We start from the raw sequence: 20200 nt of genomic DNA on the forward strand, positions 1-20200 counted from the left end.
GTATATCCAAGCATAAATCGAATTTTTAGTTAATTTTCAAAAAGTTTATTCATAAATTTACAGTTTGGTAATAAATTCTTATTCTTTTAACTTTTTTCTGTTTTATTTCCTATTCTAAAAACTTGCAAGCACTTGCAGTTATCATATCAGGGAGACTTAAGAATATTAGTTTGTTGCATCAAAGAACATTAGAAAGACAAAATGGGCCAAAACATATGACCAAATTGTCTAGGGTAGCCTGATCATCTGCATTTGAGCCTATTTGGACAAAAATAAAATTCCTCCATCAATGCTCCCACTATAAATTAGAGTTGTTATGTATCACTAGTAATAAGCCATGTAACTGCCTTATATTAGAACTTCTGGGGCATTGAATATCTGTTTAAATGCTGCTTAGTTGAGGTGTAGCTTGCTTTTGTCATGCCCTGTGGTTAGTATTTTGAGTTAGGTAATGACATAACTTCATAAGTACTATAAGAAGAGGGCTCAGCTCAAGCCCTCTTGTAGTACTTACTTTCATTTACACATGTAAATTATTTGTGCATTCCAGTTACTTTTCTCCAGATAACAGTTAACAGTTATACTATTTTTATATTTTAATTTTCTTTTAAATTATGTATAATGTTAATGTATCTGGTCTATTTATTCAAACCAATTTGTAATAAATTCCTATCCATAATGAGCCATTCCGATTTTTTGAATTCTTTGCCTGATGACAATAGATGTGAAAACCATCGCAATTACTAGTGTAATAGTTTTAGTTTTGGTTTTATTAAATTTGTTAACATTGATAAACAGACTTGCTCATAATTTATAAAATAAATACAATTTAAAATCTTCAAAACCTATCAAAACTGATTTATTTTCAAATTGCTTTTAAAACTATGCATCAGCAATAACTATACTACCTTGTAGCAATACAGCTGAAGAGAAAATACATTATAAATTGCATTTGAAATATGATAAAATGGGAACAATTTGAAATGCATTCAGAAAACTAACAGATAAATCTATATAAAATCTATTCTTTAAATCTTCTCTTTTATAGGAATTTGTAATATGTTAAATTTTAGCTTTGTTTATCAACTGCACAATTTTTCTAATTTAATTTTGAATCAACATCTCGCTTATTTGAAAAATTGAAGAAATAATAAAATTTACCCCCATTGCTGGTATTAATAAAATTGATTCCATTAAAACAGCATGCACTACACTAAATTTTCAGTTCATATCAAAATTATTAACAGTGAATATTAAATTATAATTATTGTTAATATTTAGTAACAAAAATAATAGGAAATAAAACAAAATTGCATTTGAGTTTTTTTTTTAAACTTTAAAATTTAATAATAATAATAATAATAATAATATTTTGGAGAAATTATCATTATTTATAATTTAACTTCATATTTCAAACACAAGAATAATGTACAATCTTGATAAATTAGAATTTAATAATCGGACACTTAATTATAAAAATTGTGCTAACATTGTGCTTCAATATATTAAGTACTTTAAGATAACTAATCAAATAGATTATATGCCACAGTTAACACTGAAATGAATGTATATTATTAAACTTGATCCCCCCTGAATTTTAAAATGGCCAGCACTCGTATCGATCGTTTTGAAAGTGTAGCAGAGGGTCGTTGACCGACTGTTCGCTCAACATAGAAGTAATCGATTGGTGTGGCATCGTATTCATTTCCGTCTAGAAAATCAGTCAAATGAAGACAAAGAGTACAATTTTCTTAAACGAGAACCAACGATCTATTCATTAAAATCAACGATCGTATTTATTTTTCTTTATTTTAGAAGAAAAAAAAAAAGATGCTTAGCAAAAACGTGCGTATCTTTCCACCCGCTACGATAAAAATAAATCAACTTTTAAATCGTACGAAGCTTTATAAAATCGCCTAACGATTAATTTAATGTCGAAAATATTTAATCAAAATTACATTCACTAATAACAATAATAATATATGGGCGAAAATAGCGGTCGCTTTATATGAGCGATTACGTTATATTCAATAATACAAGCGATTACTGTTTCGTCGAAAATCAACGACGCAACAATTTTAGACCCACGCAAAGAAGCAATCCTGAAATAACATCTACAAATTGGCAAGTGAATTGTGACTACAAAATAACTTTTGGCTCTTGTCATATTGATTAAAAAACTGCAAAAACAATCGATCCTATACCTTAAAAACAAAAATCGCTAATTATGTCCAGCTTAAGTACGTTCGTTTTCCTTGAGAAAATATACGTACACCGTGTTCTAGATAAATATAAAACGCGTATGTTTTTACTGAATATCGGTTTTGATATTTTAAAACTATTTGTAATCATTTATAATTTTAAAACGTATATATGCCAGAGCGATTCGAGAAAGCTAAGGCAGAGAAAACAAACAAAAATTAAGTAAAAATTTTGGCATCTATTTACATTCCTCCTCCTAGTAAATGTAGCGCAGTCGACTCTGCCGAAATTAAAATGATTCTAACAAGTAAAACGTATTTAAAATGAAACCGAGTCGTATTTCCGTCAACTCTCGGGATCTTGAACTCGCCATTTTTTTTTTTTTGACAAAAATAAATGACGCTATTCTTCGAGTTTCATCTCGGTGAAAAATTCTTTGGCAAATCTCGTGGGAAATTTTGTCGAGTGTGAAGCGACTAATAAAAGAAACGTGATGAAGAGGCCTCGATAGGGCCTCTAAGGGTTAACGATTAAACAATTACAGAGTAAAAGATGTTAATGTAATTCGTGTCCAATAACAATACTATCCGACCCATCCTGAACAATTCAAATGTCTGTTCGTACGAATAGTAGGAGACTACATCTATTTAATTTCTTAGGGAGAATAACAAACAAATGCCTTTTCATCAAATACATTTAATTCAAATATACGAATTCAATGACTGGCTTTGCAAATACATTCTTATAACAAAAGAACGGAAAGTTTTCTTTGTAAATTTTACTGTTAAACTTCATGTAAATTTCAAAAAATTCGATGTATTTTTTCTTACAATGTAATAAAATATTCTTGATTAAATTTCATTCATTTTACGAATAAATGAAATATAATTTTTAATGTAATGACACATTTTATCATCCATTTTAAAAGATTAGAGTGCGATAATATCAAAATAGTAAAGCATTACGATATTTTTTTATAAGAATTTATCCAAGAAAATTTAATATATTTTGATATAAATTTTATTTTAATATAAAAGTTTACCTCGAACATTTCCATAAACAATGGTAAAACTGTTTTATGTAGGTATTTTTCTACAGTAATGTATAAAAGCTGCAAATTTAATTGATATCCGATTTAAAATACATCTCGTACAAAAAGTAAACGTAAAAATTCCGCTATGTTTATTAAAAATATTTTACATAATAATTAAAAAGCTGTATTATATATAGCCTACAGGCAGTCCCCGACTTTCAAACAATGAGTTCCTAAAAACGTGTACGAAAGTCGAGCGATAAAGTTACGTGTTTTAAATCGAGTTCCGTTCCCAGAAAGCTAAGAAAAAAAAGTATAAATTCTATTATTAAGGTAAGAAAGCATTGGTTTCACAGTGAATACGTTACAATACTTAAAACAATATTTAAAAACCGTAAAATGAATAGGAATTAATTTTCACAAATGAATCTGAACAGAAACCGAAATTGGCAAAAAGCGCCAACGTAAATGATTAAAATTTTTTTCTGTCGGCTGAAAATGAACGAAAATCCAAATTTGGCATACGATGAGCAATTTACGGATATGAAAAAACGAAGTGAGACCCACTTATATCATAATAAGATGGAAATGCATATTGTACCTCATATATTTATTCATATCGCACATTGTCCGAATATTTTACATTTTGCTTCACAATCTCAACATTTCGAGAAGGTATTCAATTTTTAATAATCGTAAGAAGCTTCAAAATTTCTTTTCCTCCTTTTTTTTTGACAAATCAATACGCGAAGTTCTTAGAAAAATTATAAATAGAATTTTATCAGCAAATGCATGTACTGTACTGTACATTATCAGACATTAAATTTAGGGTCGGATACTATTCACGGAAAGAAAAACTTAAAAGTATCAAATGCTATCTATTCTAAAGGAAAAAATTCCACGAAAAGTGGCATGAAGTATTGAAAGAAAACTGCATACAAATAATTTACACACTGAGAATTATAATACAAAATAATTTACGAATTACCCAAATAGTGGATATCTTATTTAAATTTTAGTTTAATTTAAATTTTCCTTTTAAAATAATCTTAGTTTAAATTTCAAAAACTTTTAAAAGAAAAAAAATCGGGTTTCTTACAAGTACGAAAAGTTTTAACTATCATAAAAGCAAACCGATATATTCAATCATTTTTGTTATTTTTAATTTATACAAGCCAGCAACAAGCTAGCATTCTTCAATACCTACACATTAAATTAATGATACGGTAGAATCTTGTCCGTTAACAATTCGAATCGCACGATCATTGGCCTTTATTCAGAGAAAATATCTCTAATATCTGATATTTTTCGAATGCAATAGTGTTTTTTCAACTCCAATTTGAGTTGAATTCAGTTTTCTTGGTATGAAATTGAGCTGTGTTCAGAAATAATTTTAAATCAGTTTTCTTCTTTTTTTCATCATCACATTCGTTCATGTGTAACTGGCGAAATAATCTAAAATCGTCAAAATTTGGCATTTAGCTTTTCAGTTTCCTAAAATAAATAAGTTTTAAATGTCTGAATAAATCATGAAAGTTTTGCTTTTATAAAATACTATAGGAAAAAGAAAACTCGAGACGATCGAAAACAATCTTTTTTTTTTTTGCTTATTTCCAGCACCGAAATTAAATAATCGAAAATGGTCGAAATTTCTTCTGATTCATTATTGTAATTCTTCAATCATCATCATTAATTAAGAAAAACAATAAAATGAGAAAAATCAAGTATTCGCTAAAATTAAATAAATTTTTAACTGAAGTTGTGATGTACTGTACAGTACAACATGACTAATACTTCATTATATTCTTTTGCCATTTTCTAACCTGTACATTACAATTTCGTCTTAAAAATTTGCATAACCCATCCCAAATATAAAACAATTTTTATTTTTTATTGTTTAATAGAAAAGTTAAATGAATTTAATATATCTTGATAATTATAAAACTGTTCATAATTTTATTTTTAATGTCAATATACAATGTCCAGTTCTTGAGAAATAAATGCAAACTGGAACTAGTCAATGAATAAGCCTTTCATCATATTCTATGGGAGAGACTGAAACAGTGTTACCCCCATACATTCATGTTAATTTCCTGAAGTCAACATTGTCCAACTGGTAGCCTATCAAATCAACTTCTGCCATTCTTTAACTCAATGCTATGATGGCAGTACTTGTATGCATTCCTAATAAGGTTTTGCTTACATCAGAGCTATCAAATGAACCAGTTCTTCCAGATTTGTCTGATCTGTGTACATCTGTTTCCGGTCTCATATCAATAACATATGGTAGTGTGTTATTGTGTAATACAATAAGTGTACATATTTTGCCTACAGGTAAAGCACATGTCAAAACTTATTTTCAAATGAAAACACATGGTAATTTGTTATTTACTATTATTACATTAAGAGTGATATTTTGACTATATACTGTCCAACATAGTTAATTCATAATATAGTAAAATACATTTATTATATTCAAAGACTTGTGTATACTAATGGCAATAAAAGATTAAGTGAGATAAAATAACACTACAATTAGTGAAAATTCTGATTTTATTGATTCTTTAATATTAAAAGGACATCAAAACAATTAAAATTTGTAAAACTTTCAGATTTATTAATTTTAATTATCATTAATGCCATATTATAATCATAATTATTATTAACTTACATACTTTGGGACATGATAATTCTGATTAACATTAAACCACTAATGATAACATCTATGGTTACAATGGCTCTTACTGTATATGATTTCAATATTGGAACAGTGTGTGAATAAGTCACATGACCAATTCTGAGAGCCATATGTGCAAATCATTTTAGTATGTCTAATTGTAGAATCCAGAATCAAATTCAGGTCAGGTCTTCAGAATTTCTTCGAGTAACTGAATTCCACTTTTCAATCCGCCCTTTAATACAGGCCAAGATAAAAAATTAATCAATATGAATACAGACCTTAATGCCAACAGGTGAGAAGTAATAAAAGAAACAACACTTAGAAGTAATTATTGTTTAAATTTTATTTGACCATCAAATTACTTTGCTGTCATTTTAAGTCTTTACAATAGCAATCCACAATTCTCTATGCAAAAATAATATTCTTCCCATTTGTTTTCATTTACAAAATAGTACATACATTAACATCCATTTTCAATTAATGCATCCTATTTTAGTTCACTCAAACTCAAATCTGTCTTAATGACTTTTCAAAGAAATAAATTTTTGAATGACTCCTTACAACTATACTGTACTATATAAACTGATCAGTATTAATATAAAAAGCTGCACAAAATTCACTCCAAATAAAAATATTTTCAGAATATCATTATCAAATTTATATCTTACGTTACTGAAAAGACTGTCAAAGATTGGTTACATCTGTATTGTCAATAGTCATTTATCACAATGTCATGATATAAGAACATTCTGATGAATGACAGTAATTCTTTTATAATCAAATAAAAGAATTACTATTAATCTTACAATTCTTACTAAAATTGAATTCTCATCTAATATGCAATTATGCCAAATTAATGCTGGCAACAAACACAGTTTTCATAAGACCAAACAACCAGTTTTCAGTAAAAAACAATTTTGATAAACCCAAAAATCGGTTTCAAACCAGTTTTGAACAGGTGATAAAAATGATATCAGTTATTAATTTTGAAATTATTTATTTATAAATTTCTTTTCAAACAATACAAAAATTTCAAACTATAAATAAAGACTACATATTTTGAATTTGATAACTCTTTGTAATATATTAATTAATATTACTCTACTATTAGAATAATACTTTACTTTTTACTGTAACTGGTTCTTAAAAATAAAACATTTCCATTAAATACATAATTTATTTTACACTGTAGTAAAATAAAGCATATTTTATTATAATAAACATTTTACAAGTAAAAAAATGTAGTAGTACTTAAAAAACAGTGTATACAAAAAATCTGCAAATAATTTGTAAATTTAAATTAGTTTATACTTAATTATATAAGAATTTATTTGAATAATATATACCAGTGTTGCACTGAAAGAGAGACAAAGGAGCCCTGGCACCATCAAAGAAAGAGAACTAACTAGAAAATTTTCCAAAAACCTTTTCCTAATTAAAATTCATTTTTTTATTTATATTGTGCAAGTCTTTCTACACAACTTATGAATTAATGATCACATAAAGTGAAATTTTATTAAATTTGCATTAAAATTCTTTTATCCATTCAACTCTGTTCTCTCAAGATTAAATCCTTAGTGCACCACTGATATATGCAATAGTACATATTATTCAAAGAAATATTTCTGTACAATTTAAAAATATATATAAGAGTTTATTTACAGTTTTTATATGTCATTCTTACAGTTAGCCATTGACTTATGATCATAATTGGTTTCAAGGAACTGGTTATAAACTGGTTTGATGGTAAGTTGGCCTTTACATTTTATGCCATTCTGATATCGTATCTCTAAATATTGTTTTTTTATTTTTAGTCTCATCAATCTTATGCAGGAATTTTTAACACCTGTCTTATGAGTGAAATGATGAGACTGCATAATTTGAACAACTTAGGCAGGGAAACATCTCATGCAGGAACATCTTAACTAGGTTTTACTATCATCCCATATGGGTTAAAATTTGTTTATACCACCAACCGAAAGACAGTGTAGTTTTTAGGTACAATGGGAAGTAGTTTTCATTTAAAACTGAGGAATATTAAAAGAAAGTACAGTCATGGAAACTATTAAAAACATTCAAAAGTGATGAGGGCAAACATTTCAGGAGGGCAGGATACAGGGTAAACAGAGGAGGGAAAGGCATGTATGCTATCATCAACTTCATAAGAACTAAAATAAAATTTTATACGAAACATAAACATCAATCATCATTTAAGAATATCAATTATCATCACAAATTACTGTATGCCCAGCTGGGCATAGCTTGTGGTGCCAAATGTGAAAATTGTCGAATCAAGCCGTTGCCAGACATACCAGTCAACAGTCACAGTTGTGGTCGTAAAGTTGATCATCCTAAGCCAACAACTACTAATAAAATACAATAATAAAACATTAATTCTACTCAATTAAAAGTGTTTTTAAAGTCAGTCTGAGAACTGGTTTAGCATCTGATATATAAAAACCAGTTAACTAATTTCAAGAATTTCCTGTTTATCAGCATTATGTCAATACACTGAAGTCCCAGTTACAGTGATACCTCAGTTTTCATCGATAATCCGTCTGAAAACAATAGACAAAATCCGAAACTGACGAAAACCAAGGCAATTATTTCCATATGAATCAATGTAAATCCAATTAATTTGTTCTAGACACTCCAAAATACATACCAAAAACATATTTTATAGAGCACAAATATTGTGTTTAATACTAAAAACAATAAGAAATCAATATAAAATAAATATAAAAGACTAATGTAAAGACTAAATGAACATAACATAGCATTTATCATGGCATTCAAAACGCTGCTGGCTCTGAAAACTTCCTTTGGTTCCATGATGGAGCTAAAAGGGAAGGAAAGAAATGGAATTGTTTTGCTTGTCGTGCGGGGTAATGCTCACACAACAAGAAACAACAACACAGTATGCAGGAATATGCGTGGGTCACCCTATTTTTTGCAAAACTAGCAGGTCACGTAGGCACGCTGACAAAATCTGGGGCATGCCAACGAAAACCAAGACAAATTTTTTGTGTAAAAAATCGATGAAAACCAAAACTGACAATAACCAAAGTCAACGAAAACCGAGGTATTACTGTAATTGTAATTCTGCATTATCTGAGGTAAATTATGGAAGACTTATCAATAGGCTGACCATAATTTCCTGATACCAAAGTAGAAGAAGGGAAGCACAGCTGATAAATACAAGACCTCTCTTATTAAAATGTTGTCGAGAAATATAGATGAGCATTATTAACAATTTATTAGTACAATATTACTGATATTGATTTAGTGTCATAAAAAATAATACAAAAATTTCTTTAAAAAATCTTATTTTTTAAAATGTAATAACAAAAAAGAGATATTTTTATTACAATATGATTTCAAAATTTAATAGTTTGGTTGATGAAAGTTCCTAGAGTCAAACCAAGATAAACTTTTTAGATGAACTTATTTTGTTTAGGTTTTGTCACTCACAATTTTATTATAAAATTTATTGCATTGTAAGTCAGTTTTGCTTTATAATTAGCATTGCTTTCATGGCTTCAATATTTAATTTCAACTTCTCTTTTGACCATTGGAAAATGAATTAAAATATTCTTTCTACAGTAGTTGTAATTCCTGAAAAAGAAAGGACTAATTTTATTAAATTATTAAAATCTTGAAATTCAAGATCTTTTTGTGCATTTCATTAAATATTTTGATCCACCTCATGGCTATATTGAGTTTTTCTTCATTAAATTTCTTCATGTGATTATTATTGTCTTTATTAGCACCCATTGATTAAATTGTCAAATGTCATCTGTTTCTGTTTGTGTAATTTATTCCATATATTTGTTGAAACTAAAGCTAGTCCTCTCTTAATACTATTGAAGAATGATACAAGTATATTTGTTGATGTTCATTGACAAATTTTCTTTATAAACAGTAAAACTGATTGTATGAAATGGAAAATGCTGGAGATTGAAGATTCAATTAGATTATTATTAAAAAAATTATATCTTGATTATTTGCCTACAGTAAAATTGTTTTCATTATACATCACTTTCACTTAATGTTGCAGTTTTCAACAAATTATCAATGACATTGAATGAGACCTTGCTATATTCTAAACTATATTTTATGCCATTTCTTAGTAGTGTCCAGTTCAAAACAGTATGTATGGTCAGCCAATTTATCAACAAAGAGTCAATAACAAAAGAACCTAGTGCAGTACAATTCATTTCACAAATGTTTACTGTGTGATACTTGAAAGGAACTCGAGTTTTAAGAATTTACTCTTGTGACTTCTCATGATTCATATTGAGAAAATCATATTGACATGAAGAACTTTTAATTGTAATTGCAGATTTACATTTGCTTTAATAAATACAATTGTAAACAAAATTGTGTTTTATTGTATAGTAATTATGCTCAATAAGCAGGCCTAACCTAAAAATAGAGTATATCTACACACTGATGTATCCAAATCCAGTTTTATGTAATAACTTACCTAACATTCCATGTTACCAAAGTTTCTGATCCATCTAAAGTACTCTCAATTCATATTACCTTGAATAATCAAGACTATGTGGGGTTTTTATCTATTGATCAGAATTGTTTAAAATAATTCAATGTTGCTGTTAACTGAAGATGATCAGGCAAACTGATCAAAAATGTTCTTAATTTTAAGAAATATGTTGCTAGGATTATGAAGGTAATTTTTGTTTGTGTCAATAAGTTAATTCTAGAATAAAGAAAATAACTATATAAGCCTTTGCTATCTCACTATTTTTCATGTATAAAATAATAAAACAAATTCTGGCCTTAAAAACAAAATAAGATGTACAGTAATTTTGCTGTAAGCATGCAATATTTTATTTCTCTTCTTATAGTAACACCGAACAGAAATCTAAAATGTGATAGAATTTAAAATACAATGAAAAATGAAGGTATATACACCAATTAATTAGTGCTTTTTTTTACGTAAGATGGCATGAATATCTCTGGTAAGTTTGTATATTAAGAGAGCAAAAACTTTTTCTTAATTAAATTTTTAAATTTCTGCATAAAAATAATTTAACGTCATTTTTTTCCCTCATATATTTAAAGACCTGTGTTTTTATAAAAATTACCCTTTTAAATTCAGAAGTTCAAATAGAATTTCTTTAATTTTGGTTGTTTAATAAAAATTCCACAATTTAAAATTATTAATAAATCTAAATGTAACACTTTTTGTTATTTTCATGAAGTCAAATAGCAAATAATCAAATTAAAGGAATAAATTTATAATATATATATATATATATATATCTAAATATAGTGTGTCTGCTTACAATCTGCAATCTGTCCAGGAGAAAAAGAAATCTTACCAACATTTCACAGGTTTGTTCATGTGGTACATGCACTAAAATAGCTAATACTTAAATCTGGGGCAAAACATTAATTCATTTTAAAAATGCCACAGTAATAAATTAATGCATTCAGTAAAATAAAATAAATCATGGCCACCATGTTCTCCGGATTTGAACCCTCTGGAGTTTTTCCTGTGGAGTCCTGCGGTATATGACGCACACTCAGCAAGTGCTGCATAATGTTGGCAAACTGAAGAAACACATACAAAAGCAATGACACCACGAATGCTACATGACATTCATAATGCCATACTCAACCTACATCTTTTGTATTGCCACTGAGTGTGGTCATTTTGAACATGTTCTCTAACAAAATAAAGATCACTTTTTTCTATCAATTTCTGCAATGCTGTCTTTATCCTTTACAGTCAGAGATTATTTGTATGTTATACTAAATTGTCTTAAATTGATTATCTTCAGTTATTTTAGCAGTAGTGCAAGAATAAACATGCATCACATGCAATGCTGGAAAGATCACGTTTGCTCCTGAACACCCTGTACATAGTTTACAAATACAATATCTTTATAAATTAATTACTATAAATAAAATGTAATATACAACATTTAACTATAAACTTTTATTTCTCCTTGATTTCTTTTGTAAAAGTATAATTTTTTGAAATGTTTAAAATGGTTTATAATAAACATATAAAATTAATTATTATTAAAATATAGGAAAAAAATACATATTTTTGCTATATTTTCCTTTGATATATATATATATANAATAAAATAAAATTATTATTATTATTAGTTAAAACTTTTAATGAATAATGAATCATTATATTTAATTATTAAAATATTAAGAATAGACATAAACAGAATACTTTACAAAAATCTCCATCTAATTAATATTCAATAAAAGGCTGTTTTAAATTCTTTGAAATATTTTTCAGCATAAAATTCAAATATATAAAAAACTGTACAACAATGTAAAAAGTTAATGTAGAGAAAATATAACTTAATAAACTGGAAATATTGAAATCTATTCACACAAATTAATAAATCATTTTCAGAATACAAACTAAACTTCATGTAAATATTAAAATCCAATATTTTTCATTAGAATATATTTATACTAGTAGATGAGCTTGGTTTTGCTCGAACAAAAAGTAATGATAGCAAAGATTAAGATTATTACATTATAGCCAATCTTATTCGTTTTCACCGAGTGCAAGAATTAGGTCCTCTCTACCAAGACTAATTAGAAAATTTTTAGATATCTGCTTACTATACTGATATAACAATAAATAAGACTCAATGAAACTACTAATTGGTGCATAGTACCACTAAGTGATGAATAATAAACATTTTCGTAACTCTATCTGAGTTCTTCTTTAGGTTTTACTAAATTCGAAAAATAAGCTGGATCTTCCGGAATTATTCATAAATATAAATTCGAACATAAAACCAAACATTAAGAAAAAGAGTTTGAATAAAGCGAACTTATGTGCATGTGCTCCCAGTGTCAACTTTATATATGATGGAACACTAAATATCATTGAGAATTTTTAGAAGGGTCTAAAAATATGTTCGATATCCCACATAAATGCAAAAAAGGCATCTAAAATAATACAGTAGAAGCTGAGTTCTTTGGGGTAATCATTAACTTTCTCCCCCCACTCATGGCATACCCTATTAATTAACAAGCAATCAAAAATGCAAAAAAAACCACATCTAAAATAGTATACAGTAGTACCTCGGGATACGAAATTAACCCATTCTGAAACTGAGATCGTATCATGAAAATGTCGTAAGGTGAATCATTTTTCCCCATATGATTACATGTAAAACCAAATAATCCATTCCAACATGAAAAACACACTCAAATTAAAGCTAAGTAGTACATTGAAAAATAAACTTTGGTACCTTACCAAAGTTTACATCTTACAAATTACATTTTTCAGTGTTTTACAAAACACTGAAAAATGTGTTTTGTAGTTGTAAATGTATAAATAACCATAATAGAATAATAACTGATTAAAAAAAAAATAAAAAAAATGTAGTTTTATTTGCACTTTACTTTTGAGGATAGACAACAGAGGTGTAAACTGGTGGCAGAGGAGAGGGAGAAGGGAAATGATACTAAAATTTAACTTACATAACATAATATAACAATAGCTTAAAAATAACTTAACACTAATTTTTTAACTTTTCTGTTTTATATATTTTTTTAAATTTTTTATTCACTGCTTTTTGCCTTCTTTCCTTCACTTCCACCAGCNAATTTTTATTCACTGCTTTTTGCTTTCTTTCCTTCACTTCCACCAGCACTTTCACTGGATAGAGGTTGTTTGGTAAAATATCTATCCAAAGAGGTTTGGCTTTGCCTACTTTTTAAAATGTTTCTAAAATGACTTAGGCAAATGTCTTTAAACTGAGCAGCAATACAGCCAGTGTGAACCTTTTCGAGATGTTTCTTTTCAATAAAATCAGTCACTTTCTGATAATACCTCAAGATTTCCTTTATCGAGTGAGATCCTTCCATGACGAAGCAAATATGTGGACTGAGACCAATAATCATACCAGGATAATATTGCTAAAACAAGCTGTTCTCAAAACAACAAAACAGTAAAATTCATAAGTTTTTCAACATTTAAATATTTTTTAATTGAATTTCAATGAGTACTTTTATTATTATATAAATATGCAATCCTAATTTTAATAATAAAAAAAACACTTGACACTTCATTTCTAAATAATTTTTCTATACTTCTGAAAACTAATTTCTAAAATGCTCTCCAAACAACATTTAATCATTAATTACTAATTATAGATGTATATAAAGATGTTTAATTTAAAATTCAAATGTAATTATCTTGTTGGTCAATATTTAATAAAAAGCTGTTCCCACAAATTTAAATTCATCATATATTTCAGAATATGATGCAGTGTCATTTCTGATGCCTAAAATGCTTTACTATAATAGGCATAGTGAAGCATTCAATTCATTAGAAGCCTGTGACTCATTAATCATGTTTTTCTATTTATTACTGTAATAAATAAAACCTAACACTAGTGTTTTGATAACAAAATAACTCAACAGCCTACAAAGATCACTGACAAGATTATTATTACAGGTATTCCTTGCTTAACGTGGGATTTGATAGACGTGAGAAATTAATTGCAGCAATCCCTTTTCATAAGCAGCAAAAGTTTTAATTAACACAGCTGTCTTTACTTAACATACATATGTTTTTCAGACAAATAAGGTGTTAATGAATTTGCTATTTTTGTTTATTAATGTAAGAATATTTGTTATTAACCAAAAATTTATTCTAGCAGGTGGTGATTGTTCAGTCAAATATTAAGGTACCTCTGTATTTGATTAACATGATTCTGATATGCACAGTAGCATTGAGGGATTAATTAACCATATTAATCAAGGAATACTTGTACTGTATATAGAAATTTTGTAATTTCTAAAATTAGTATATCTGATGTCAATTTTAGTTAGCTGATTTTTTGGATAATTGATTTTTCAAATAATCACCACTCCAATGTATTTTAAAACAATATATAATGAATCTTCTAAAAATAATTTTCTAATGACTAGCCTTCGCTCAATCAACCACAAATTTAAAATAACTTCTAACAATAAATTTTTTAGCCTTATATGAAGTACGCATTGATATTCAGTAGGGCTATGCTAAACAAAAATTTTGATATTGATATTGTTATTGGACTTGATATTGAGTTTCCTTTGATATAATCAGTATTGAATATCAAAATATCAAATATGGAATACCAAAACATTGAATATCAATATTATAAACATATACAGTATTGATTTTGATTTGATATAATGATTATCAGCACAGCACTAGTATTCAGAAGCATAAAGATATATTATGCACTAAAATACATTACAACATATCAGCAAAGTGCTTTAGAGTGCTTTACTAAATACAAAGTTTTTCATTTACAAAGCCAATTATCAAAAAGTAGCAATAAACTTTAAAGACAACATTCTTTTAAGCATATGGAGATGATTTTTTTGAAATTTCATAATTTTAAAAATGTTCCTGTGATATCCATCAAATTTATGTTTGAATCTGATTAAATTTTTAACAGTACATTCTACTTTAAAACATTAAATGACATGAGGATGGCTAATGAATATGGCCAAAAATGTTTGTAAAATATTACAGTTTATTTCTTTATATTAATTAGTACTTGTTTGTTTGATGATTGGTGTTTTATGCTTTTCAATTATACATGTTTATTATTTTTGAAGCCTGCCTTGCTCTTAAGGATTTTCAGGGTTTTTCAATTTATTATTTTTATCTTTGCATCACACACACTTGCTTTTGGCATAGTACTATTGAACATAATGTTAATATGATAAAATGAGTGTTATTAAAATGCTTTAAAACATAAAATGACTGAAAGTACTAAAATTATAATTAAAGTTAAGTCACTTCTTCAGGATAGAATTTAACAGAAAAGAACTTCTTAATGTAGAAAGTATGGTTGCTGTATCTTCAAATTCTGTGTGTAGCGTCCTTGCAATCCAAACAATACTTTTGGTAGATGATCAAACAGCAATTAGTTAGAAAAACGTTACGGTTTTAGTCAGGAATAATACATATTAACTAAAAATGTAAGTATTCATAGATACTTTGAAATTAATAATCTGTGTTATATTTTTTATATAAATGATGTGTTAAACAGCAATGTTCTTTACATTTTTCATATTATAGAAAATAGTCATACAACTATGTAATAAAAATATAGTCACACAATTCTATGCTGTACCATTATATAACATGTAAGTTTTTTTATGTTATTGTTTACCCTTCTTTTTTTACGTCATATGTACCAATGTCGTGAAACTCACCTTGATTTTTGTAATTTTAACAGCACTGAAGAGGGGTTGGGAATACAAGACAACCTGAAATGCATCTGAATTAAAAAAAGTGTTTTAAATAAACTGTAACGTTTTTCTAACTAATTGCTGTTTGATTGTCTACCAAAATTATTGTTTGGATTGCAAAGACGCTACACACAGAAAAGAACTTTTCTGTTACATTCTATCCTAACATTTTCTAACTGGTGTGTTGTATGCCTTATACTTCAAATTTAACTGTGCCATTGCACACTTAATAAATGATATTTATTCTATTTATTCTATGTGTTTATACTTTTATATGCACTGGCAAGTGAAAAAAGGTTGTACTTTGCTTTAAGGCAATATTTGCTTTATAAAAATGGTTTTTAATATAACTTTCCTGCTATATTACTAAAGTATGCTGTATTAAATAATTTACATACAAATAGATCTTGTGTACTTTTTATGTAAATGACATAAATGCGCTTATATTGTAGTTTGCACAAATATTCTATTCTGTAAATTAGCAATACAAAAGTATTGCTAATTTATTGCTAATTGCTAAGTTGATTATTAATTTTTTTCTGATTAGAACTTAAACTGCTCCTGTGATATGAACTATATAAAAGTACCTAAAATTTTTTTTGATAAAACTGCAGTTACAGATTCTTATAAATAATTGACCTGAGCACAAATTTTAAATTTGGTTTTTAAATTCATACTTGGATAAAAACTTTACTATAACAAAAATCTTTAAGTTTTAACTACTTTTTCAGTAAAAAAAAAACATTAAATTTGATTAGTAAAACATGTATGTCAACTATAAAAGATGAGAATGCAGTTTCAAAACAAAGTGGAACAACTAAAAAAATATATAAATTGAAATGTATTAGTTATAATAATTATTAATTAATAGCAATTTATCCAGCATATAATTAAAATAAAAAATTCCAACAAGTTCAACTATTGTATTGAAAGCAAATAATCAAGCATTAAACATTAACAGTTTTTAAAGTATTGGTTAAAGACTGAAAACAATTGTGTATTATTAGCCACATGTTGAAATTGATAGCATGAAAAATTAGATAAAAAATCTTAAAAATGCACATTTACCTGAATATAATAATAACTATACTTATTGTAATCTGATTATGGTTTTATTTTAAGTGTACTTTGACATATATCACAATTTTGTGAGGATATCTCATAATGGTGTATAATTTGCAACAGTGTATTCCCAGAAAAAATTACAAAAATGAAAATAAAATCTTCATATAATCCATCCTACTATATACCTCATGCTTCAAGTAAATGCTGAAAACAAGATAATTACCAATATGCAGTTTAGAAGTTGCCATCCCAAGCATAAAATATTGCTTTTCCTGTTTCATTTCTGTTAACAAAATCATTATAGATACAGGTATACCTCGACTTACGTCGTTTCGAGTTACGTCATTCCCGGTTATACGTCATTTGTCAAAAAAGTATATGGAAAAATAAAAATCAAGTTTAAGTCATTTTATTCGACTTTACGTCTGTCCGCCACAAATATTGAAGTCGTAATATCACTAGAAAAGCATTTAAAGCACATAAAATCATATTAAAATATATACATTTACAAGTATGTACTTTATTTACAGTACATGCATTCGTAAATTTAGATTACTTTTTCTGTACTACATTAATTAATTAAAAACTAAAATTTATTTGTTTGTAAGCTTAAAATAGATCCTTATTAACCATACATTATTAAAAATGCATTAATAAATAAAATACAGAACCGGAATTGGCAATTTATGGTTTAGCTTAGTGACAAGTAGCTTTGGAGACAAGTAAATTCGACTTACATCGTTTTTCGACTTAAGTCGTTCTCCTGGAACCAATTACCGACATAAGGCGAGGTATACCTGTATACATAAACAAACAAACCCAAATATTCTATAATAATAATAATATTAATTTCTGGATTATTCAGACTCTAGTTTGGCTATTAATAATATAATTTTTTCTAAAGATAATCAGTTAATGTTACTTACTATAAAATAGCAGTCTAACTAAAATTATTAAATTTAATTTAAAAATTTTTGTAATTTTATTTAATAATTTTTAAATTTAATTCAAAATAATAATTAACAAAATTAAACCAAAGATGACATTAAAAAATAAAGTAAAAAGATAAACTTTAATATTAAAATCCATTTTACATTAATTACGCTAATATTGGTAAAAAAATTTAAAATATTAAATAAATAATATTAAATAAATAAAATTTATTATATTAAATAACTTTCAATAAGAGTACACATTAGCAAAGACAATAGCTTAGTACAGTGGTGTACATACACAAGTGTGCATTTGTGTATTGTCTCTGCTAATGTGCACTCAATTTGAAGACAACTTGTGCGTGGTATGGTACTTAGCTTTAACAGAAAAGTGACTACTGAGAAACCTCTCTGAAATACTGAGAAATTCACCCCTGTAATTCAACTGCAGCTGTTTATAAACTGTTCCAATTATGTAAATTAAATGTAAAAATAAATAAATACAATTTATCATTTTTATTTAATGACTAATTTCCTTTGTCCAGTAATATTGTAATTGGGCTGCAATTTGAAAAAATTGTAGACCTATCTACAGTCGACCCCCCTATAACACAATAGATACGTTCCAGTTTTTATGAATCCATTTTCTACAAGTCCTTAAATACATGAGCCAATCACAGCCCAGCACATATGCAGTTTACGGACTACGGCTGTTTGAAAGGTTTTTGTCCATAAAATTAATCGATTCTAGACTAATTTGACTCAACATTTCCAAAATACGTATAATTTTTTGGGAATAATCCATATAAACTATGCTATGAACAAAAAATTGTAGGATTACTTACCAAGTGTGCACCATTTGACGACACCATTGCTTAAGCTTGTTTTCATCATGGAGCTTGTCATCGAATGGCGCTCACATGCTTCCTGATAAATTATTTTTTTTGCAAAAAATTTGCTGAACTTTGGAGACATCATTAATATAAATATAATTTTTATGGACGTTAAATAATAAATGGTTTTTAGTAGGTCCACTGCTTGTTTAAACTCAACAGTTAGTATAATATCCGCTATTAATCTAGATTCAACCAATCCTGTCACGACACAAGTCGGCAATGACATTTTACCAAATTATATGAGTTTTTTTAGCGTGTTTGTATGAATACTGTTGCAATTTTTTCGCCGTCATATAGGAATCCGAACTGTATGAACTCGTTTTATAAGGGGTCTACTGTATATATTCCCACTATTGTCCATCCATCCATCAGTCTTTCCGTAATTTTGAAAACAGAGTAAGATAGATGAAAGACAAAAACCAGATATAGTAACCTTAGGGGCAGAAGACTCAATTAACTATATATCAACTTCTGACACAAACCAGAAGTCACAATACAGTAGATCCCCCTATAAAAGCGTTTCCTATAGTTATGATTCCTATAAAAATTGTGGCATTATCCGTAAACAACGGTAAAAATAACTCCTATAATACGTAAAACATCATCGGGCAGCCGAACTACTTACCCGCCGTCCGTAGCGCCACGCTACGGACGTTTAGGCGGATAAATTGAGTTTAGTATCGTCTGTTCATATAATTATATATAAATTAGGTACTGTACATATAATTATATATTAATTATATATAAATTAGGTACTGTATATATAATTATATATTAACTTAATTTATTGTAACTTTATTATAATTAAATATATATTTTTCGCCGTCTAGCGTCACGCTACGGCGAGTTAGGCGACCTATCGTCTGTTTAGTACTGTAATTTTATACATTTCTTGTGAAAGAAACATTTCTTATTTAACGGCCATAAAAATTATTTATATTAATGATGTCTCCAAAGGTCAACGAAGTTTTAGCAGAAAAATAATATCAGAAATAGCGGCCGCAATTTGATGCGCTGTTCCGCGACGAAACCAAGCTTTAGCAACGAGCGTAGTCAAAGGGTACACACTCGGTAAGTAATCCTACAATTTTTTGTTTATAACGTAGTTTATACGGATTATTTTTAAAAA

At 27.5% G+C, this 20200-nt stretch overlaps 1 protein-coding gene across 1 annotated transcript in view; it reads right to left on the reverse strand.

Moving 5' to 3' along the window:
• LOC111624467 (macoilin-1-like) overlaps positions 1-20200 on the reverse strand; it is a 124676-nt gene that overhangs the window by 72129 nt on the left and 32347 nt on the right. The gene's annotated exons all lie outside the window — the stretch shown is intronic.

The sequence above is a fragment of the Centruroides sculpturatus genome, unplaced genomic scaffold (assembly GCF_000671375.1).
Source record: "Centruroides sculpturatus isolate CEXI.00-Female unplaced genomic scaffold, Cexi_2.0 scaffold286, whole genome shotgun sequence".
NCBI lineage: Eukaryota > Metazoa > Arthropoda > Arachnida > Scorpiones > Buthidae > Centruroides > Centruroides sculpturatus.